At 40.0% G+C, this 24,539-nt stretch overlaps 2 long non-coding RNA genes across 2 annotated transcripts in view; both read right to left on the reverse strand.

Annotated features, from left to right (window-relative positions):
• Positions 1 to 18,424, reverse strand: part of LOC116183724 (uncharacterized) — a 34,922-nt gene extending 16,498 nt beyond the window's left edge. The window contains exon 1 of the long non-coding RNA XR_004148401.2: positions 18,341 to 18,424. This is a non-coding gene — a long non-coding RNA (uncharacterized LOC116183724). The remainder of the gene's footprint in view (positions 1 to 18,340) is intronic.
• LOC144246475 (uncharacterized) lies at positions 16,111 to 17,709 on the reverse strand. Its single transcript, XR_013340152.1, has 2 exons — positions 17,624 to 17,709; positions 16,111 to 17,082 (listed from the first exon to the last, which is right to left on the reverse strand). It is a non-coding gene; the product is annotated as an uncharacterized LOC144246475 (long non-coding RNA).
• Positions 18,425 to 24,539: the final 6,115 nt, after the last annotated feature.

Consider the following 24,539-nt stretch of genomic DNA (forward strand, 5'->3'; position numbering starts at 1 on the left):
TAAAATTAGCTGTTTCAATATTTATATTTTTTTAATTGGAAGACAGTGGGTTATTTCAAAGAGTGCCTATATTATCAGAAGAAGAACCCAGGATTTTGATTTTGGAAAATTTACTGTGATAATCTGAGCAGATGGTCAGTTCAATAGTATAATGAAAACAACATTAAAGAAATTATGGAGTCAAACTTGAGATGACCAATTCAAGATCAGTTGTGGCATCACTAGGAGAGAAACATTTCCAAGCTTCAGGGTGTGCTGGATTTTAATATTCATAAATCATGTATAAGCCACAATTATCAGTTTAATTATTTGCAAGAAGATTTATGGAAAATCAATAATCACCACTGTAAGTGAAAGCTATAATTCCATCAAGGACAAGTGACACCAAGAATGGTGGAAATGAAGCCCAAGTCACTACATGTTAGAGCTGAAATTTTCAGGGTTTAAGCTGCTGTGGAGGCACTGTATGTATAACCTAGCATCTACACTTTTTTCTACTGTGAATTAACAGTGTATTTCACAGTCCAGTTTGGGGATGAAGCTGATTGTCTACATAGCACAATAATTACAGTTTATTTCTAATTTTGATGGGACTAAACCACTGTCACACACTAAAGGGACAGACAGATTCTTTTAGGGTCCCTTGGCACAGTGATGATGGCACTAAACTGTATTTACAATTAAAACTTTTCTCAATATTCTTTTCTCAGAATTTCTTATTAGGAATTGCTGCAGTATTTCTACAAGCAGAATCAATGTAGTACAATTTATAAATAGCTTAACACATAATTTACTATAAAATTTATGATTTCAGATCACCTAGGACCTAGCTTAACTTATGGCTTCTAGTCACCAAGACCTCTGCAGATCAGACTAGATCTCAATACAGATTTTCCAGTGGCAATATAACCAGTATAACCTAGACTCAAAAATCATATAAAGAATCCAAGTCACTTAATCCTTGGAGACTGTGGAGACATCCTTGGCCATGGGAGGGTCACTGTTTAACAGCATTTTTTGTCCAAGTTACCTACTTAGGACTTGCCGCTGCTTGATTTTATAGACAGTGCTCTGTGTGCTGTTAGGCTTCCCTGTCCTGTGACAATGTCTGGGACCTGGCACCTTCCAGGCCAGTAAGGAGGGAAGTAATCAGCCTGGTGCCCAGGAATCTTGATGCTGGACAGGAAGGGAAGAAGAAATCTATTTGCTTTGTGTCCTTGACTCTCAGAGACTTCAGGGCTTGATAATGCAGGGGAAGGGAACTCGTATGCAGCTCGTTCTGTCACAGAGAACGATTTTGCCTCATAAAATGGTGCTAGGTATGCTAACATATTATCAGGAGTCTTGAGCAGGGTGTACCAGTCACACACTCCTAGAAACATGAAGTAATTTTCTATCTCTTTGAGATAAACACAGGCAAAGAAAAGCCCTAAATTCACACATCATGAAGCACTTTCGATGATGATAAGATTTGCATCACTCCTGAAACTAGATTTTATTTTTCAAAATATTTTTATGGTACATGAATGGTAGATAAAAAATTTACATAATTGTCCTTATTTTTAGGCTTCATAGTCCTCTTCAGCATAACAATTAAGTAAGCATCCTCTGCCAAGTACAAGATAAAAAATGCAGCTGATTTCCTGGGGCTTGATTGTCCCAGGAAAAAAACAAATTTGACCTGTTGCTTATCTTGTGCTCTATGTGAACAACAGGAAAAGAATGAATTAAGATTTCATGGCAATGTGAATTTTAGTGTTTAAAATTTTTAAGTGTTTGACTTTGTAGCCATAATATTCTTTTAATAACATCTCTTAATGTGTAATCTCCTATTTAATTCCATCATGTGGAACCACATGATGAAATAAGTTTTCATATGGATCATTAGTAGAGCTGGAACTTAGATATGCTTGTGCAGACCTTTAACGTTTGAGCTAACTGACCTTAACAACAGGCAGCTATGCTTTACTACAACCAACCTCTAGAGGCAAAATTAAACAATCCCTTTGCAAAGGGATTTCATGACTATTTGCTGACACCTGAGGAATAATGGAACTTGGGAAGCCATGCCTTGGTATGGTTAAGTGCCTAATGGCTACAGACCCTCTGCTCTAACTCTCTAAAATCTGTCTCCTGTATTTGGAAAGGAATTTCCCATCAGCCCAGTTCAGCCTTTAGTAGGACATGCTTATTATGGATGAAATGATCAACAACTTTATGTACTAATCTCTAATATGTATTGGGTATCCACAGCTAGCCATTGTAGGCTTTATTATATTAGGTCATTTTCCATCTTACCAGTACAGATTACCTAGGAAACATAAAAAAATTTCTCTGAACCAGGACTACTTGAGTATTCAGTGTGCAGTTCTGAAGTGTCAGGGTACTGAACCTTCTGCAAACAAGTGTAAGATTTTTTTAGCATTGACAAAAAATTTTCATTGTCTCGAAGTTATTAATCAGAAAAGATAGATATATCTGTGCTGACATTGTAAAATGTATCAGCCTGAGGTGCAACAGCACAGAAAATTTAAATTCAAATTACTAGTTTGGCTGTTACAAGTAACTAAACCAAGACCTCATAACATCAAGTGTTAGGTAGCTAACACTCTCTTTAACCAGATCTTGACAAATGCAAAACTTTCCCAGTAAGATCTGAGACTGTAATAGGGAAGATGCATATACATAGATACATGGGACTCAGAAAGCACTACTGATTAAAAACAACAGTGACAGAGATCAGCTTTGTTTCACTGCCAGTATTTAGGGAAATCAATAAACAAACTAAGCAGACTAATTGTTGCAAAATAATATTTTAAAGGGGTTTTGGATTCAGTATAATAGATTTTGTTAGCAAGAGAGTTCAAAATAGAAAAATTTATCTTGATCATCTCATTTCAGCATTTTTAGTCACTATAAACTGTGACATTTCTGAAGACCTTTGTATGAAGCATAGTCTCATAACAAAACAATTTGCTTATTTTGGTAGTTGGCTGGAAACAAATCCACATATGGCAAGTGTCAAATGGAATCATTTTATCTTGCTATTTCTATCAGTTTCTGTCTTCTGTAGTTCACTAGCATTTATGTAGTGCTATTCATCATTAACTGTTTTATTGTCAATTTATTCAAAGACATTAAAATAACTGTGTTTTAAAAATAGATATAGTAGTAACTCCTTCTTTTTATAAAAAGCTAATTGGAAACTCTGTTGCAGTATATGGTATTATTACCCATATTAGGTGAGTTCTAAATTTTGAACAAAATACTAACTTCTGTTCTGTCTTAGATCAGAAGTTCTAATTTAATATAGTTACCATATATCCCCACTAATTAGAAGTATTATTAATTTTCTAGCTGTATCAACACAGCACTACTATATCAGAAATGAAAAATCTACCAGTTAATGTTTGGAAAGGAAGATCTGGACATTTAATGGTATTTTTGAGAAGTACTAGGCTTAACCCGGGACATTATAGGTTACTTGACCGAGGCAAGAGCATAGTTTACAAGACTGCACTAAAATTAGAGATGCCCTATTCTATTTTGTGTGTATCTGTATACCATGAACCCCTGGTTCATGCTGATCTCCTCAGCCCTCACCCATCTTTACAAAATACAAACTTAATTTATGCTAAGGTTTTCTACTAAAGGGGACTCTAATAGGTCTTGGAGCAGGAAGAAATCTTGCTTTGATTTATAGGCAAACAGTAAAGTTTCAATCTGTTCTAGACATTATCAAGTTTCAGGTCTCCAGAGATATCCTGACAAGCATCTTAGCCTTGCAAGTGCAGATGCTTCCTTGCAAAACTTGGTGTCTTGCTGGTGGGCAGTGAGAAGCAGGAATTGATGGGAGGACAGATAGCAAAATGTAAAGGTATTTCTGTCCCTGTTTGTCATGTTAATAAGTCTTTACATTACTCTCTCCCAAACCTTTGCTATATTCTTATTAGTGCCCAAATCCTCAATTATTTGTTTGCTGAGGATAAATAATTTATTGCTCTCTTTGGGCTTTCTTTGCAGAGTAATGAGGTAATTGTAAAATGAATACTGCCCTACAATAGTGTGGCCTTTTATGTTTTTCAGAATTTTTAGGTTCTAGCACTTTCTTTATGTTATATTCCCCTCACCTTCCTGAACTTTGTGTTTGTGCCAAAATAGGCATCTTGTGTAGAGGGAGAAACTCCCTAGAGTGCCCACAGGGACATTGCATTGACAGGAGAAAAGATTTTCTAGCAGTAGGAGAGAGCTCCCACCAAATGGCCATAAACACTGGAAAATCACACTAATTCGGTCTTGGCTTCCTTTTAGGGGCTGGAGCCCATGGACATTCCTGGAGAATAAGACATCACTCATGAGAGGCTGAAGGGCTGGGTCATGAGGGAAATCAAGGAGTGAAAATAGTGGCTACAAGAAATGGGGAAGAGAAATGACCACTGGTGGTGGCCATTTACTCACACATTTGCACTTTCTGAGCATGCTATGAGTTCTGTTGCAAAATTTACTGACTTGTCTCCCCATTGGGAAGCTAGACTCACTGCCTGCCCTGGTGCTTTTAAGATGTTGCTAAGTAGGACTCTACTTGCAGTATCCATTCTGAATGGAAAGGCTCTCGTGGGCCCCAGTGTAGAAGTTTTGGAGGACATGGTAACCTTGATGTGTTGATCGAAAGCTCATTTATTCTCTACCCATCAGGAGTTTAGTACTTGATGAAATACTCATGTTTGCCTCCCTGTCTGGTAGGACAGCATGACCAGGAGAGCACAAGATAGATAGCACTGATCAAACTGTAATCAATATCCTAATGCAGAAAATACAGGAATCTCATGTTCAGTGTTTACATTGTGTCATGATGTCCTTGTGTTCTTCCTTGTACTCAGCAAGGTTCTATAGGTCAGGAAGTGAAATCTCTTCTGAATAACTTTGTTGAAGGTCCTCTGCACCACGTACAATTAGATAATCCCTTGCCCCCTTTCCCTCTGAGCATACTTTCTGGGTAACTGTCTTATGGTCTTGTGTTGGTTTTACATGGCCCAGTTTTTGGTAGTGGAAGTGGGCCACAGAGGTGGCTTCTTTAAGAAGCTCCTAGAAGCTTCCGTCATGTCTGGTAGAGCCAATCCCTGATGGCTCTGAAGATGGCCATACTGCTGGCCAGGGCGGGGTCACTTAGAGATGATTATAATGCTCTGTGATTATATATTTAAGAACAAATAAAAATAAAAGTAGTGGCACAGTTTTAATTCCATCCAGACAAGAGGGGGAGGTGAGAATATGTGCGGGAAACAACAAGGAGACACCAAGGTCAGTAAAGGAGCAGGAGGAGGTGCTCCAAGCTCAGGAGCCAAGATTCCCCTGAAGACCATGGTGAAGACTGTGGTGAAGCAGCTGTCCTTCTGCAGCCCATGGGTCCACAGGGGATGCAGAGATCCATCTGCAGCCTATGGAGGAGGTGCCCGTGCCGGAGTGGGTGGATGCCTGGAGGAGGCTGTGATCCAGTTGGAGACCCCGTGGAGAGAGAGGGCCCTTGCTTCCAGGCTGTAGCAGCCTGTACTTGGAAAACTGCACCCCATGGAAGAGTGACCCATGCCACAGCAGTTTTGGGGGGACTGTCTGCCCATGGGAGGGACTCATGTTGCAGCAGTTTTGGGAGAACTGCTGCGCATGAGACTGGAGCCATGTCGGAAAAGTTCACAGAGAACTGTCTCCTGTGGGAGGGACCCCACAGCCTCTCAGGAGAAGGACTTCTCTCCTTAGTGGTGAAAGCAAACCTTGAGTGACAAAGTGACCAAGGCCCCCACCACCTACACTGTCAGTTGGAAGCAGGGAGGAGTTGCAGGAAGAAAAGGTGTTTTTAAGGGCTTGTTTTACTTCTCATTATCCTCCTCTGGTTTTGTTAGTAATAAACTCACTTTGTAATTCCAAGCTGAGCCTGTTTTGCCCTTGGAGTGTTTTGTCCTGGTCCTTATCTCCACTCATGAACCCTTTGTTAAATTTTTCTCTCCTCTGTCCAGCTGTAGCAGGGGAGAGTGAATGACCAGCTTTCATGGGTGCCTGGCACTTGGCCAGTGTCAAACCATGACAAGTCTCAGGGCAACATGATTTGGATATGGTGGACCTGAGCACATTTGAGCTGACCAGCTTACAATTAATTTTTCTGCCACTGCAAAGCTGGTTGCAGGAGTCAGGAATGTTCAGGCTTTGTGAACAGATCTCTGTGCTAATGGAGATGAGGACAAAGCCCATCATCGTGCTGGGCAGGCTCCAACTGTTTGCACAGAGTGACTCCGTATCTAAAGTGGTGGAGTCACTGTCCATCCTCTTTCTGTAGAATGTGAAGCAGTCCTCCACTGCATCCTTATCTTCTCCCATCCTCCATTTGCTGGAGAGGTGTGTATTTGATAGGCTGTGCTATAGGAGTATGCTAGATGGTAAGTAGCAGGGGTGTTCTGTTCTGAACAGAACAGTTCCCTTTGTCTAGGGTGAGGGAGAGTCCTGCAGCCCCAAACTCTAGTCATTGAGAACCCTTGTGTCCCATCCTACTGTGTCCAAGTTAGTTCCTCAAAGTCTGATTCTATCCAAACCAATAGCAGCAGAAGCAGAAGTTGCAGCAAGAGGCACCATGTGTATGTATCAAAATTGCAAAGCAGAAGATGATGGACAGTGCTGGCTGAAGTCGTGTTTGCATACACACAGGCTATGTGCCACAAATGAGTGAGTGGAACACATGCTGCAGGGATGGTGCTACTGAGAGGAAGAGCCAGAGCATAGCTCTTGTGCTGTTGTTCTTATCTGCTTATTCAGTGTATGCTCAGATAGTGTGTGCACATCTTGTCTTCTCAAAAGGTCCTCAGATTAGAATAGTGTGTGCAGCCCATATCACATGCTCAGGTATATAAAAATGACATGTCTAACAAAGATGCAATGAGAATATGTTTTCCCAGTGCAGCCATTGCTATGATAAAGGCTCATAATTACAAGGGTGAGAATATATTACTGCATATATGTGTGTATGTGTGTTTGCTTGTGAGAGACAAACTGAGTGGTATTCAACATCTACATTATTCAAAATATTTAAAGCCATAATAAGATACAGCAGTAGGAATTTGTGTGAGTCAGGAAAAAAATAATACATGCTAAGGTTTTAGGATGTAATCTTGGCTGATACAGAACAGATGACATTCAGTTTTCTCCCCTGTCATGTGCTAGAGATTTTCTGTCTGTAAAGAGAGGTCTTTTAAAGGTAGTCCTCCTTCATCATAGCCAAAACTGATCATCCTGAATGCATAACATTGAAAACCACACATGTTTGTATGGCAAAAAAATACAAAATCAAAAATTAAGCAAACTCTAAAGTAAAAGCACATATTTCACAAGTCTTTACATTTAAATAGGAAAAAGAAGGAATTGGTGTAGAATGTTGTTGAAGCTATCAGAAAAATATCACTAGTTCTTATTTTAAGATATGCACAAATTTTCCCAATCCATAATTTTATGAATCTTTTTATCTTTGAATACATCTACTTAGGCCCATGTTCTGCAAAACATTTAAATACAGACATGTTATTTACGGACAGTCTAACTGCCCGTGATTCGATTGAGTCATAGAGGAGCAAAATGCTCACCAAAGACACTATTTATGGAAAGGACTTGGGAACCATAACTTCCTGCATTACATAAACTTCCTGAGTCCAAAAACTAGAAACTCAGATAGATTTGGCTCGTGTTCCTTCAGTATACAAGGTCTGCTAATTCACAGCAATTGGCACAGAAAGGCTGACTCAAATGAGGGCACCGCAAGGGGCCATCATAGCTACATCTCATGTAAGTGCAGAAGCTGGAGGGATGATGTAGTAGCCCTGGAAATAGGACCTGCACTGCTAAGACTCCTGGCTGGTTGCAGCACAGAGACAGCCTGGGACTGACTGGTTGTCATTATCTGAACAGCAAGTGTTGCTTTGGCTGGAAAAAGAGCTATCCATTTTCTGGAAAGTTCCCTTCCTACTAGATTATGAGCTCTATGGAGTTCTGCCAGCAGGAGCTGTGCTGTGCAGACTGAGAAATTCTTCCTCTTTTTCTTTTGTTTAAATAGAGTAGGAATTAAAGTAGATTCAAAGTGGATCAACCTGCAAAACTGTCAAATCCATGTGAAACCGACAACCTGGCAGTGAACTGGCCATAGCTTTAGCTACAGTAGATCCCATGGTATGCTGATGAAAGTCAGATTATTAATTCTTACTGTCTGGGACAAAATCCAACATCCTTTATTTTCTGCTTCTTTCAAGCTCTTTCCTGAACTTTTAGTAACAAGCTGAAGTAGCTTTCTTTGTGTCTTGAGCACTGTTGCTTGCATGATGCCCTAGAAGATTACAGACTCATAGGAAGCATGTGGTTCAAATGTACATACCTGTGGATAAGACCCCTCTGAGATCCTGCACAGTGCTTAAATACAACTGCTGGAGTTTTGTTCAAGAAGAGCAGAAGGAGCTGAAGAAGGTAAAAGCTGAAATGGTATCAGTGAATCTTCACAGAGTGGACAGAAAAGGATACTGTGCAAGCAGAATTTTCTTCTGACTCAGCCTACAGAGTTGATCTAGCTCACAAAAAAACATGTATTACAACATTTTAAAAAGTACAGCAAAGCCCGTTTCTGTATTCTTGGGTGCTTCTGCTAAGTCTAAAGGGCAAAGTTGCTTCAGCATAGTCCATTGTTTGTTCTGGACTCTCAAAGATTAAAGATGTCTATATGTGTTGTTAATTCTCATGTTTATTGTTGAATATTTCCTTTTATTATCTGTATCATAGCAGCTACAACTTACAAAAAAAAAAAAAAAAAAAAAAAAAAAAAAAAAAAAAGGTGAGTTCTCAAGTGCACCCTCACTGTTTCCTGTCTCTGAGCACAGGAATGTTCTGTGCGTGAGGAGACTCCGACTCACATGTCCCAGGAGAGCAGCCTGACCACCAGATTGCAGGCTGTTTTAGAGGCAGGCAGTCTCCACCCTTCCTATTGAAACTGTGCCATGCTGCAGAAAATAATTTAAGTTCATTGGTCCAGAGAAAGAGAAGGGGGGGTCACAGGGAGTAGAGAAAGTGTAAGAGAAAGCATGACTGTTCTGGTTAAGGCACCCGTCTGATAAAGCCTTAGATTCTCTTCCTGGCCTGCTTCTTAAGTATTTCATATAAATAGTCACTGGATAAAATACAGAAACAGATGTTTTGAATATCATACTCAGAGATGCCTAATTTTTTCCCATGCTCTATATAGGAAATCTAGACACGGAACAGGAGGTTCTGAAGTCCCCTCTAGGAACCCAGTTCCTTTCACTTTGGCACTGTGGGGTTGAAGTTCTGTATAACTAATTCCCATATTGGACCTGATCCTCAGACTATCACCTCGGAAGTCTGTTTCAGAGATTCACAATCTCCATGATATTTCCCTTCCTGGTGTATTTGGCACTGATGAGTCTTTTGTATTCCTTCTTACAAGTGCTCCATTATTCCTTTGGCTCTTCTGGATAGTTTTAAAATGAAAAGCTATCCTTGACTAGGGTGCATTTTTGTTTAGACCTGTTACAGAATGCAGCCATTTTCCCATTACAGAAGCTTGACTATGCCTGTTTTCAGATAACAAGCAAGATTGGAGTTGTTTTTCTAATAAAAAATATTTGTGATACAGTTTGATGTTTTTTGCAGTTCCCCCAAACACTGCCTGGATTTGAATAAATACACATCCTTACAGATGAAGTTTTGGATTATATGTGGAGAAAAACTGACTTTGAAAAATGTCTGAGGAAAATCACAGGAATCTTTCCCTACTCCACCCATTCCTCACCCCCCTTTTTTTAACTAGAACATTCATGTAAGCAATGTGAGCAATATGATTGGCTTTTTGGGGATTCAGTTTCTGACCTAAACTTCTACGGTTTTGCAGTGATTTCCTTAAACCTGACTGGTTTGGAGAACCAGTTCTGAAACATTCTGAAAGGGAGCACTAGGAAGGGATATATGTGCAGTTTGTCATGACCAGAGGTGTCTCACTGGTATGAAGAACATTTGGAAATGGGTTATGGTGGTGACACATGAGTTGCAGGATAGCAGTGCGGGCCAGAAGTGGCAGACTGATTTTCAAATACACTTATTTAAGAAATGAGGTTTTATTTCTGATGAATCAAGGAATGGGTGAATTTTTTTTTTAAGTATTTATAATTTGGATTGTGAATCAATAGCATTGAATTTTTTGCATAGAGGTCAACCTCTCTCAGGTATCTAAATACCTTAACAGTCCTATTTTTAACAGAGGAGAAACAGTGTAGCCTAGTTTTGGGAGATAATTTGTTGGTTTCATCTGCTTTCTGGTGGACAGCTGTGTGTATCTTGCACTTTTGTAAGCAAGAAGGGTCCTAGGTGAGATTAGTAAATGGGAACAGACAACAAGACCAAATGTTTCAACTTACAGGGATGTTTAATAGGAATTTCAATATAACACCAACACTTTTGGACCTAGTTTTCTCAGAAAGCTTTGGCAAAGAGCATTCAGTGCCCTTCAGAATCACCATGCCTTGATAAAGCAGCCTGAATGTGTGCTGCCAGCCTTGAGCAGGGCTATTCTTTGCTGGCCCAGTGCTGTAAGGTCCTCATCACACTTTCAATGTTTCTAGTGGTGGTGACAGATGTTTCATTGAGTTGCAGAAAGTGAGCTTGGGCTGGTGCTTCAGGAAGCATTTTTGAGGTGGTGAGAAGAGGTACTGGCACAGGAAAAATTGGCTATAGAAGAGTTTTCTGTAGTGCCAGAGCCTTCTCTCTTTTGGCCAGGCCACAGCATCTCATCTGATCACTGGGCTTGCCAAGACACAGAGGAAAGAATTTGACTTCAGTGGTTCACAAATTACACAGGTGCCAGTATGTCCTTTCCAGTCCCTGTTCTGGAAGCAACTCCTCCATCTCCAGTTACATATGAGCACTCTGACATGCTTTATTATTTTCTCAAGCTGCAGCATATTTCCCAGGTTCACTTGTATCATTTTCCTGGATTGAACCCGGTTCCAAACATAATAGTATGCTGGCTTTATCCCCATTCAGCATTCAGTTTGAGAAGAAATTATAGGCATGGGCAGTGGAAGAGGATAGGCTGGGGCCTTGTTTTGGTTACAAGATCTAGGCAAACTGAGTATTTTTTTGAACATTTGTACAATAAAGAAGTATGACTAGAGAAAGGTAACTCACAACAGATGTGATTCCAGAGGTCTGAAATCTTGTCAGAGGGAAGGATGGAAGGAAGGAAAAAAGAGAGATATATTTCCCGGTGCATTTCAAAGCCTCCATTGTCACACATGGATGGTGAAACTCTAATTGAAGATTTAAAGATACCTGGGGTCAGGAAGAAATGACACCCAGAATATTTTTATTTTCTTCTATATACAGGGATGCAAGAGAAGCATTATTTGCAGCTGTACCACGTAGACAGAGTTTTATGTTGTTTTATCCCAAACTATAAAAACAAATAATGATCTGAAGAAACACAGCCACTCTGGAGGAGGAGACGGTAGCTGTTTCACTAACTATTACACTATATAACATTAACACTATAAAATAGGACAGACACCAAAAACCTCCCATTATCCTGCATAAACACAAACAGTCTAAGAACATAATATAGTTAACTAGCTTTGAATTCTAGAGATATACTAAATTCAGTACTTTCAGATTTGTGGGAAATGTCCTGGGAACCTAAAAAAGATCGCTTGTCCAATTGGTAGTTTTATTTCTTTTTTGAAGGGTTCCATATCCACCAGCATGGGCACAACTTTACGATGAAGTGATGAATTTTAACAAGCCTTTCTGGATTCCAAGTTTGCCTTGGTCTTTTATCAAAGGGCTCAGCAGAGTTTATGCTACTTAGCTGTGAACTGTAATAGTAGCAAATGAAGAAGATAGTGAGGATTTATATAGCTTTATATTTAATATGGGGAGTTTCTAGAAGGAGTCTGTAAGTAGGGACTGTTGCCCAGGCTCCAAGCTTTGGCCAAACAGTTCTTGGCAGGCTTTAGAGAGGGTGGTGAAAATGCAGCTTTAAGCCATCCTTACATCATCCCAGGGCTGTCTCCCTGCCAGCGTGGTCCCTTGTGCAAACTGTAACACCAGCAGAGCTACTGAATTTTGCAGGAGCTACCACTATACCAAATAAATTACTCTGGTAGCTAGTAATCCATGAGAAATAGGCTTGGCCCAGCCATTTCTAAACTGTGTGCCTTCACAAGGACTCAGGAATGGGCGAGCCATTGCAGTCTCTGCAGTGGCTGCAAACCAGCTGAGGCTTTGTCACATCTGCATTGGCTGATGTGCAAGTAGCTGGCTGAGCTGCCTCACAGACTCCATTGCAGTGATAATGTGGCAAAAATACAGCTTTCAGTGTCTGGAGGATCTGGCCTTCTGTATGCCTGTGTGTGCATATGCAGATGTATGTGATGTCACTGAATGTCCCCTGCTCCCTGCAAAGGTCACTTTGTCTGAGACTTTTCATTTGCTTTAGAATAAAGCAGCCTCAAGAATGTAATGAAGGAAATTAGATCTGAAATTTGTTTCATAATATCCATTAATTGCAGCATCAAGCTAGGGGGAAAGCATTCAAATCCCTCTCTGCCCTCTTGGATAGAATTCTGTTTGTAGCTCTATAATAATCAGCAGACATAAGTGTCTGCTACAACTGGGTATTTTTGGTATCTAATTGGCACTTAGATACTAATGTGATAGGAGCTTTAGAAATAACTAAAGCAGATAAATATTGCTTCTTTCCCTGTGTGTATGTCTGTCTCGTCTGTGTGAAGCTGTGTATTAATGTGAAAAATTCCCTGTTGATTTTAATGGAATGCATCTCTCTGTAGAGGATTTGCTTCTTTCAAAGCTGCAGTAATGTATAGAAGGGATAATTTTTTTGTGTGTGCTGTGAACATCTACAACAAATTCCCGAAGTATTTGTGCAGAAACTGTGAATGCTCCCAGCTTGCAAATGAACTCAAACCCTTGTTAATGTTTACAGTAAAACAGCTGTTCTCAGCATTTCTCCCTGAGCCTCAGCTACTTTAGCTTTACCATACTCAGCCTTACATCATAGCAGCTGCAATAATAAGAGGCTGAAAGAGGTCAGAAGCAGCCAGTCCTGCTAAACCACACCTTTGTTTAAAAGAGATTTTTGGATTGTAAAATATCTCAATTGCTAAATTTTTCGGCCTGACTGGACTCCATGCATAGGCTGTGTCTTCAAAGACCTAGCTCACTAAAAGCACATAGGCACTGCAGAGTAAAGCAGAACACAGGCTCTTTATACATTTTCCTGGGAAACTTTCTGTAGATCCAGACTGGGAAATGTTCCAAGGCTTCACAGAACTAAAGATAACAGTAATAAAAAAATGGACTGGAGCACACTGACTTTTAAATGAAATAGCTGAGCCTGGTACACTTGTGTGGCAAAGCCTTCATAATTTGTGCAGCAAGACTACTAATTTACACAAATAAAAGTAAGATCACTACAGATTACTGACTTTTAACAATTAGCAGGTATGAAAACAAACAACATTCTAGAAAAATAAAAAAAAATCTTCATGTAGGTTGCTTTGAAGACTGTATTTTCTTTGTAAATATTTGTGATTGCGCAAATAATAAATGCTACTGGATATGTTTACTAAAAATAATTAGGTGTTAGCAGAATGTAAAATACACCATTGCTCTGCTCAGTCTTCTTTTCAGAAATGAGGGGGCACAATTTTTTGTGCTAAGTATGAAGTGTATGGTCTATCGAGTTTCTACAGTGTTTACATTGTAGAAATAAATTAATAAATAGGAATTCAAAGTAAATTTAAGAACATTTTAACATTAGATATCCTACATGTGATTTACTGAACCCTTTTCTGCTCAGTAGCAGAGATAGGTGGTTTTTAGCATGTAAAAAAAAATGTGTTCATTGCTGCTTTATTACATTACATAGGAATTGAATAAAATATGTCATTTTTATTTTACTGACAATAAAAATTTGAAAATCAAAGTAAGAAGAAGATAGGATTTGTACAGTTGAAAAAAATCCAAATAAATTTATAGGTACACGGGGTTATTTTAACAGCATTTTCACAGTTGAGTGTGAACATTGCACTCACATGACAAATACCACCTGTGACACCAACATCAACCTTTACTAGTCTTGTGATTCACAGAGTGATGTCGCAGACTGTGAGATAATGTCACTGATGTCCTAGATTATGGCAATAGGTTGTGATAGAGGGGCTGTCACAACTGGACTGACTACTTACTGAGTTTAGCAGATTCCACAGCATGTTGCCATCAAAAGGACTTGAATCCCAAATGTGCTTTACATACAAGAAAGAGAAGAAGTAAGCAAAGGAGGCCACACAGAAGAATTTGTAGCCTTCATTGATACAGGTTCTTCTAGTTGATACTAGATAGTTTTAATTCAGAGGGACTGCAAATTCCATTGATGCATTGTAAAGACACTGTAAAGTGGAAATTACTGTGTCAAAATTGTAATAAATTGGGCCATAGTTTCAGTAATTACTCATAATGATGGTGAATTACTTGCCTTGAAATAATTATTTGAGATTCTTATGATTTCAGGCTGTAGTTGTATGAGGTACTGACCAGCAAAATAAAATATATACCCTTTCCTGAAGAGTGTAGATACTAAATGTACAAGGACTATGAAAGGTATTAACATGAGATGTAATATTCAAGCAAATTATTCAAAGTAACCATAGGTACAAATGATATTCCATGCTTTTATCACAATATCCTGTACTGCCTGGGGGAGAACCCCAGCTCCCAAAAAAGCAATTTTATGTACCTTCATACATATATATTATGTATACATCTATAATATGTACATATATATTTGTATACATAATTTAATGCCGAGTGCTTTTAAAATATGCACATATCAATGACATAAACCTTTTGTAAATACACACCTGAGCTAAATATTACTTAGCTGTTTGCATTTTTCTTTACTGGTGCATTCAGAGCATGATCAGTTTGTGTTTTGTGGCATAAATTGTCACTTGAACCCCTGAATAAAAATATTGCTTCCACTCTGTCATAAAGAGAGAATATATTCTGACTCTTGCTCTAGGTACAAATGTATCTGTCACATTTGAAAAGGCAACAGTTGAATACATGTTTCTGCTGTCAGAAATGCAGCAGTTAAACCCTAAATAATATCTATAGGATTAAGATCCAAGTACTCTACAAGAAATCTATATGCAGTTATCTTTCCACATTTCCTATCTATCCCCTATCATAGACTATGGAAGATAATTTAAGAAGAGCTCTAGTATGTATGCTCATTATCTCCATTTTCGGGTAAGTGGAGCAAACAGCTTCACCCTAGCAGATTAGTAGCAAAATAGTACACATTCCTCTATGCTAAATGAATGAAAAAAGCAGGATTGAGTCAGAATGGGGGCAGAGGGAGAGAGACAGGAGGATTTTTTAAAAGAATTTTCTGAATAATCAGGAAATCCAGTGAGACAAACAGAGTGTGTAGAGAACAAGCCAGAATTATCAAATTACCATGACAACCATAGGCAAGAACCCAGAGAGAATCAGGTAAAGATATTACAGTAGAATTACAATTAACTTCACATTTATTAATTTATTTTTTAAAAAATAATAATCCCAAGCAATCAGGAAGAAATATTTCCTTTGGCCTAGCTCATTGTGGTGCAAAGACTTGTGAAATAAAGCCTTGTTTGTAATTTTGAAATTGCTTCGTAAATGTATATAAGTAACTTTTATTTTGATTTGAATATGCTGATAGTTTTAACCATCAGAATCTAATGTCAGATACAAAACTCATAATCAAATATGCTTTAATTTGCTTGAAAATATAAAAGAAAAGAGAATTTAGAAAAGGTAGAGGGAGTGTGTGGGTATGTGTGTGTACACACACACAGCATATATTTCTCTGTTACTCCTTAAAAATTCTCTCTTGTATGTTTTTCAAATGACTACTTTCTTCATTCAAATCTTTGATTAACACAAAACCGAAAAGCTTTAAAACTGAATACAGTAAAAAAATAAGTAAAACCGAAGTGGAGTGAAAGTCAAATAAGTAAGAGTGGTGGTGTTTATTTAAAAAAGCTACAGGTTAACCAGCAGGTGGTTAATCAGATTATCTGTTGAATATGGCTTGACATTCTGTTTTAATACGTCATTTCATATAACACTGTTCACATATATTGGGAAGATAGATGTATACAGTTCTGAAAGGCAGAGATCCATGATTAGAGACAAAAGGGAGGATTTGTTCACATGGGGGTGATTGACTTTTTTGCCCAGGTTTGAACAAAGCTCTCAGACTGTTAACACTTGAGTACACAAAAAAGATTCCCCCAGTGCTTTGTCTTTCCTAGTGTTTTATGCCACTATCTGAATGCATATTGCATTTTACATGAGCATGTAAACATGCCCATATTGATATTTTTAAATGCTGCCCTAAGTTTGCCGTGTGGTCAGGGAGAGCAGTGATGCACTCCATTGTTCCCTGCTATGATGTCATGCTCAGACTTCGCCTTGGTTAAACAGGATTCAGTTTACTGCTCTGCAGCAAAATGTCTTTAGGGAAGACAGATCTATTGCTGTAGCAGAGATGGAAAGAAACAATGTGAAAGACAACCAAAAAAAAAAAAAAAAGGCAACATAGGGAAATGAGTATAAATTCTGACTAAAATATTTGCTGCCTATATTTTTCTCTACACCTTTACAGAAGTAGATATGCATTCTCATCTATACACATACTCAAACAGTGCATAGCTCAAAGGTGTGTTTATTTTAATCTTGGGAACTAGGACAAGCTCAAATTCACTCTCAGGACTTGCATCATCACTAAGATTGCTCTTAAACATGCAGTCTTGTATCACACTGTTCATTCTTTTTATTCATACTAACCACACGTGGAGTGCACGTAATGGGTCTAATCCTGCAAGCTGATGTTAATCCACTGATGTTAGTGAGAGCCAAAGACATCAGGCATGCTACAACATCCAGTGGTAAATTAATTCTTTTCCACAGCATCTGAAAACCCTATGTGGGGATAGTGAGGGGAAGAAAAAGGATATATTTTTAATTATGTTGGGAGATCCTGAGCTAGAAGAGGAATCTAAAGGGACTGAGTGGGGAGAAGGAGGTCCTTACTTCTCACTTCCTCCCTCCTTCCCACCCTCCTGGCTTTCAAAAAAAAAAAAAAAAAAAAAAAAAAAAAAAAAAAAAAAAAAAAACCAAAAGAAAAGAAAAACAGAACAAAACAAAACAACAACCAACCAAACAAAAACAACCCAAAACAAAAAACAAGCCTCAAACCAAAAAGCCCTGGGGCCACTCCTTCCGGAATAGGGACAGTTGGCAGGTATGTGTTAATCTTGTTCCCAGCACTTCAGAGGAGCCACGCACAGAGGCTCACCCTGTCCTTTCAAATCAGCGCTTCCTGTCCTTCAAGAGTTAACCTTCTCTAGAACATTTTTTTTCACCATCTCAGAAAAAAAAAAAAATAACAAAAACCCACACACACGAAAAAAACAACCCAACAAAAAAACCCCAAAACCCTAAAAAAACCCCAAACCCAAACCTGCAGAGCTGAGAGGCTGCAGATCACAAGGCCATTCTGATAGCCTCCTGTCCCCATGGCAACAGCAACGGCATTTATCAGTTCCTTATGAGAGCAGGCACAGCAAATCTGCATTGCACATGGCAGCCTTCCAGCCTTTCAAATGAAAGAGCACTTTGAACTGCTGCCAAGTGTGGAAGGAGCAGAGCTGTCAGGACTGCTTAATGCTGGCAGTTTGTACTTGGGAGCCTTTCAGTTCCCAGAATCCTTCAGCATGGCAGCCTGCCAGGTACTTAGCGGAAGCTAAAAACTAACCCCCAGACCATTCACTGCAGTGCACTCAAAATTTTCCACATGTACCATGTCACAAGTGCAGACTGTACAATGAAAGCAAACGCCTTCTGCTTGGGATTCTAATTTTATTAATAATCCAGGAAAAAGCAATCAGAGATTAACTGGCTGACAGCACTACGGTATAGCCACTGTTTATAACTAGGGGGGTGTATGTCAAATGTGTATTTCATCCCTTGGAAATAGAATTAGCTCAGACAACAGGGGCTGCACAGCCCTAAATCTACATGCAGTACCTGAAAATGGAAAGATTAGTGTTAGCAAAAGGGAGAGGATGGTTATTTACAGTGGAGTGTTTTTAGCAGTCATTATCAAATGCATAGCAATTAGATGTGAAAAAGAAAAATAAGACAGTATTACTGGCTGGTAACTATTTTTTGCCCTTACCCTCTGCATTTTGATGACATTGTGAGAATCTCGGAAGCTGGCTGATGAGTATAGCAGAGATACATGGCTCTTGGTGGGTTTCCTTTCAGTGGAGAGTCTTCATGTGAACTTTTTATTGTTTTGCATTACCCAGAGCACAAGGGCTTCTACTGGCAGAGGAAACAAATTGGCACAGTTCTCCTTTTTTTTTTTTTTTTTTTTAATCTGCACTGAGATCAAGGGCAAGGGCTTCATTTTCCAGCACTAGTCATAAGCCTTTAGCACAAATAGAATGAAAATTGTCTGTCGCTCAGGCAGTTGGACAGGGTTCAGGAAAACTATGTCTGGCACTAATTCCAAAGGGAGGAAGGTTTGGTTCAATCCAGCATCATTAATTTCAGTAAACTGTTTTCACTAGTCTATATCCCACTGTTCAAGAGCTGTTTATTATCTTTTACTAAATAATGTTTTTTGGAGAACAGAGTAATGAAAAATACCTGATATTACTTACATACATAAGTATATCTTATGTGTATGTATACACATAAATAGATATGGTATGTGAGGCTGTATTCTCTTTTTTTTTAACTTTTCTCTTTTTCTAAACAATTGCTTGTTTCTTACCTTGCCTTCCCATTACAAAACACATTTATAATGCCAAATATAAAATAAAATAGTAAAAATAGCCCAGAAGGCAAAAGAGAGAGAGAAAGAGAGTGAGAGTGAGAGAGAGAGAGAGAGAGAGAGAGAGAGAAAGAGAGAGAGATGAAAAACCCTGGAGCAAAGACAATCTCCACAAATTTGTGAGTTTCACCAAAAAACCAAGGAAATGTAGAGCCTCTTTTTCACCTTGCAGCTATCTTTGGCTGCTGCTTGAAGATTTGACTTAATTCACCCAGGCAGTAGTGTCTAAAAGTAATACACCAAGACAGTTAATTTTGGCACTTAGTCTCCCTTAGGAATTTTACCAACAGTCTTTGTAAGGAAAGTAAATGATCTTTTTTTTTTTCTCTTGGTTTCGCCTCATGGCTCATCTTGATATGTGCTAATAAAAGAAACTACCCCCCCCCCCCCTTCTATTCTCACCATTATCCTCTGTCCATATCATCCTTCTTTCAATAACAATATTAATCAGCACTTGCAACATGGTCGTGGAGAAAAAGCGGGTTTGGTCTTTTCAGATGGCCTAGTTAGAGAGGAAAAGGAGGTAATGCTGAGTGAAATAACTTAAAATAGTGTCAGAATATTTTTTCTTATTTTTCTTTTCTTTTCTTTTCTTTTCTTTTCTTTTCTTTTCTTTTCTTTTCTTTTCTTTTCTTTTCTTTTCTTTTCTTTTCTTTTCTTTTGTTTCTTTTCTTTTCTTTTCTTTTTTCTTTTCTTTTCTTTTCTTCCCCCCTTTCCCACCTCCCTCATTTTTTGGAAAACACAGTACAGTTTTGTTCAGTTCTCAAGTGTTATTAATCACTGGTGGAGGCCAAAAGCAGGGATATTTTTCTTGGCAGCACGTTTTGATAAACAATCTGTGTATGGGGTGAAGGGAGGGAGGAGCCTGTCTTGCTGGTAACTAAGCTAATGTTTGGCAGATTCTTAACTGTCACGAAAGTGCAAGTGGCTCTCAGTGGGAATAGCTTTAAAAATGTACCGATTCAGTTGATTCATTGTTGTTGATTATTTACTACGTCCACAGGATGTAAGATGAAAACAGTCCAGGAAAATGTAAAAATAACAACAGCAGAGGCCCCAGCTCTGCATATCCCAGCCTAAAACACACTGCCCAGTCGTTAGTCCCTTGCAGAGTGAGCAGAATTAATTATAGGTGTCTTATTTTGCACTGTAAGATTTGGCAAAAGTTAATGTGTGGAAATCTAGGCTCCCAGGCAGGTTTTCAAAACTTGAAGACAGCTGTAGGAAAATCGGTGTGGGGTGGCTCTCAAAGAGGGACCCCCTCTCAGTGCTTGCCGAGGCAGGAGCGAGAGGCTGCGCCGGGGGCCCTGGGGAGCCTCCGCCCCGCCGTGCCCTCGGCTCCGCGCTCCTGCGCCCATGTGGAAATGGGACCGGGAAAAACAGAGGAAACGAGAAGCAACGTCCGTTAAGAGACGTGTCTTAAGAAGAGTTCCTAGGTGGAAACACAATAAACTCTGTATGTCAGCAAGGCTCACTACCTGAAAAATAGTAGGAAAAAAACAGAATTATAATGAGATGAGAACTGAAATGATAAACAGAAACATGTAACTACTCCTATTCTTTGTAACTGAGTGTTTTGACACTTCCTGGCAGCTTCTAGTAGAAGACAATGTTGTTTAACTTTTAATTTGACAAAATTATGCAACTTCTTCCTGAAGTGTTTGTGTTTTGATTTGCTGAACACACTCTCTTTACCACCAAGTGCTCTGTTCACTGCTAATCTCTGCATTGTTTTGAAGCCAGTCATTTGATTGTGACGGATTTTATTTGCTATTCTGAGGTAAATCCATGTAAATTACACTTTCTGGAGTGCGCTACCCTTCTCATACTTGTATTTTTTTCCAGCTGTAGCTGCTGTTTTGATCAGTAAAGAAAGAGCCATTTCTGTAAGTGCCTGCAGAAGAGCCAGCTGCTCTCATAGCTGCAGTGATCAGTGCCAAAACTTCTTAAAGCAAGCAGGAAAGAGTTAAACATATTCCCAGGCTGTGAACGTTTAGAGCCAGACCAGACTGTTCATTCCCAAGTTGCTGAGATCATGGGCTCCTAATTATTATCGCTTGCAAACTTTGGGGCTGTCCTATATTCTGCATAATTAACACTGGACAGCTGATCGATAATCTGCAGTACTCCTCTCTCATCCAGATCTACAGTAACCGCCGTGTTTTGGGACCTCATGTCTGGGAGTGGCACGGAGCAGTGCCTGGTGTGCAGCCAGGCCACCTGGGTTTTGTTGCTTTGTCCTTCATGGTGTGTTGCACCCTCTGCTTTCCATACCTGCTGATTGCTCTAGGAAAGGTAGTGGCCAGCTCCTGCACACTGTATTTTGTATGATCATTTTGATTCCTTCATTTAAATTGATGCTTCACCTGCTGTTTTATTGTTACACAGACCCATATGTGCATGTGTGTAGTTTCAAATAAAAAGATGGTAATAGGAATAAAGGGAAAGGGGTTATCAGATGTCAGTATTTATCCTAGGACTGAAAGGATGGAATTAGTAGATTTCACTTCTGATTGTGAAAATTATAGTCCTTGTCCCTTGAGAATACTGGAAGGTGATAAACTTTGGGCAATTCCTGTGGAATCCTTAATGCTGCATCCACAGTGCTGACTTGTGTTCCTGCACAGAAAACAGTAGCTGGGTAGCAATTGCTTGCAGCCGCAGCTCCGTTACTCCTTGCACTCCCCTTCATTGCCCTAAAGAATCTACTGTTTGGGAAGTTCTTATGCTGTTTTTTATTTGTTCGCTTCTTTCTTTCAGTGAGCCAGATTAGACATCTGAATGGATCAATTGTTTGGGCTTCCTCTTTGCTTCCTCCAAAAGTAATATTAATTCCTGGATTATTTCAGAGCTACGTAAACACCAGGCATGTTTAGTATAAATTCAGCAAGACGGCTCCTGCCCCGTCACTTGCATGGCAAAGAGAAAAGGCAGGTGAGCGGGAAAGCTTGCTGCTACCCTTGCAAGGACAGTGTTGCCATAGATAGGGAAGCTTGTTACATTGCTACCGTTTAATCTATTTTCCCCTACCCAGATTAGATTGATACTGACAAGTCGTTCCCTGTGAAGGTGCCACAGCGTGGCATTTATTTGCATTTACATTGCAGTTCTCTTCATCAATCAGCTTTGCAGAGATCACTGCTGCTGCTGGCCATATTGTTGCTATGCTGACACTTCATCCTTAAGTGCTGCTTGCGTAATGGTACAGTACGTGCCCATGACCAAAGTTTAAATCAAAGTTTAATCATTACGGAAAGACAAACATATTTCCGCAACTGTGTATCCTGCAAGTAAGAGTAAAGGCAGTCGGGTCACAGATGCTAATCTCTCTCTTTTTCTATTCACAAACTATAAAGACAGTTGACAGCACCTGTAAATGGTTTTCTAAGACTAGATTATATCTAAGGTGATTATTATTTACACCCACTATAAAGACTGCTCTTGTGAGCCAAGAAGTTTGTTCCTGTGAGGTGAGTTTACCAAAAAAGGGCTTTCTTGCAGGAGGATTCAGTGGATCGAGGATCCAGGGTGAGGGGTAGTTCAAGCACATGTCATGTGTAACCCGGGGACTGAAATACAGTCAGGATATGCTGCAGTTCTGCATTCTTAAGACATGCGGCATGAAGGGAAACTCGAGTTTTTTGAGCAGAGGTTGACCACAACCCAGTTCTGCTCCTCGTATGAAGATCAATGTGAGGCAGCAAAAGGATAGGAAAGGAGCTGACATTCCAGTATGAATCAGAGGGAACACATGCTTATTTAGTGAAGTAAAGACATGTTAATATAGAAATCCTGCAGCCATCACTAAATCACTGTGGCTGGAAGCAAAGATTTTACTTTGACCAGCTTTCATCTGCCATACTTCTGTGAAGCTTCTGTAATGTCCACAGTTTAGGTGTGAAATTTTAAAGTGTGAAATCCACTTCCCTTTAGCGCATCTTCTTCAGCCAATTTGCATACAAGAGGCTCACATAATTCAAATACTTTTCTATCTCTGCTTACTGCTTCTACAAGCTTCCCCTGAAAATGAGTCACTTTGTCACAATTTATTTTCTAACTGTATTTTATCTGGTCCTACCATTTCTGTAACTTCAATGTGTGCATTTCATTAAGCTTTCCCTATAAAATAATTCCACACACATATAATCAGACTCATTTGCCAGTTTTATAGACTAGAACCAGATACATATAAAATGCTTTGGACAACTAAAAATGGAAATGGCACATATTGGTGATATGAAATTAAATATTTAAAGGAAGGGGTTTTTTTGTCATGTGAATTCCAAAACGTTATTAATCGAATAGAAGATGTCTTTCCCCGTTGGTGCTGCATGGCTGCTGAGCGTGCCGGTGTAAGGGAGCCGTGGCACCCCGCCATAGAAACACTTAAGTCCTTTTAAAGCACAGAGGGAAACCTGCAATGGACGGGGATTTCGGCGTTTCTAGCAACAAAGGAATCAGGAAGAGATACTGAAAGAAAGAAATCCACCCAACACAGCCCAGCTGGGAGAGGTTCCGCGTTCGCCGAGCGTGCGACTGCTCCCCCCGGCCCCCCCGCTGCGCGCTGTCTCCGCGGGCACCGCGCGGCCGGCTGCGCGCCAGTGACGCGATGCCGGTGGCCGCCCGCACCGGGTCCCGGCCGAACCGCGTCCTCGCAGTGACACTTTATTATTCTTTGGACGCAGACAGCGATGTCGATGTTTGCAAGAACAGCTGCCGACTGCAACGAGCCCGCAAAAGCGGGTTCTGCTGAGCCCTTCCTGGCCAGCACGGGCATCGGCGTGGCCGCGGGGCCGGGCGGGGAGCGGGCAACTTCGGGGATCGCGGGCGGGAGAAGGAAAGCTTCGGGGGGGTGTATTTTGTTTTCCTCCCGGTGAAATGAATTCTTGTCTTATTTGCATGAACCGAGGTTGTTTTAAGTAATTTGACTGTTAACAGTGTCATGCAAATATTAGCTAGCTATTTAAAGGGAGAAATAGAAGGAAAAAAAAAAAAAAAGCCGTGTGTTCTCACAACGCCGGGGAAATCCTATGTCCCTTTACATTAGCGAGATGAGATCACAGAGATTACTCACTCACCTGCCTGGCCTCTCCTACACCCTTGAGCAATCCACAGCACTATCTTTCCCAGCCCAACCTTAAACACTTGGCAAACATGGCTGGTTTAAACAAATCAAAAGTGGAAGAGCTTCTGATGCAGTCACAAGCTTACATAAACTGTGTCATCCTGTCACTGGGATCACTGAAAGAGAAACACGAAATCGGATATTAAGGCGGGATCCCCCATTTGCCTCAGCAGCCGGAGCGCACGGGAATCCCACCGACAGTCGCGGTGGCAGAAAGCCGCGCAGCCGTCACGGAAGTAAAGCGGGACGAACCGCGGGTTTACAAAATCCCGAAAGCGAGACATCTGAACTTAGAAAGCGCAGTCAGGGAAAAAAACCAACCAACCAACCAAAAAAAAAAAAAAAAAACACCAGCCCCACCACCACCCACCACCACGACGACGACTGTGCATGCGCGCCCTGACCGCGGTG

This window comes from Lonchura striata, chromosome 6 (assembly GCF_046129695.1).
Source record: "Lonchura striata isolate bLonStr1 chromosome 6, bLonStr1.mat, whole genome shotgun sequence".
In the NCBI taxonomy this organism is placed as follows: Eukaryota; Metazoa; Chordata; class Aves; order Passeriformes; family Estrildidae; genus Lonchura; species Lonchura striata.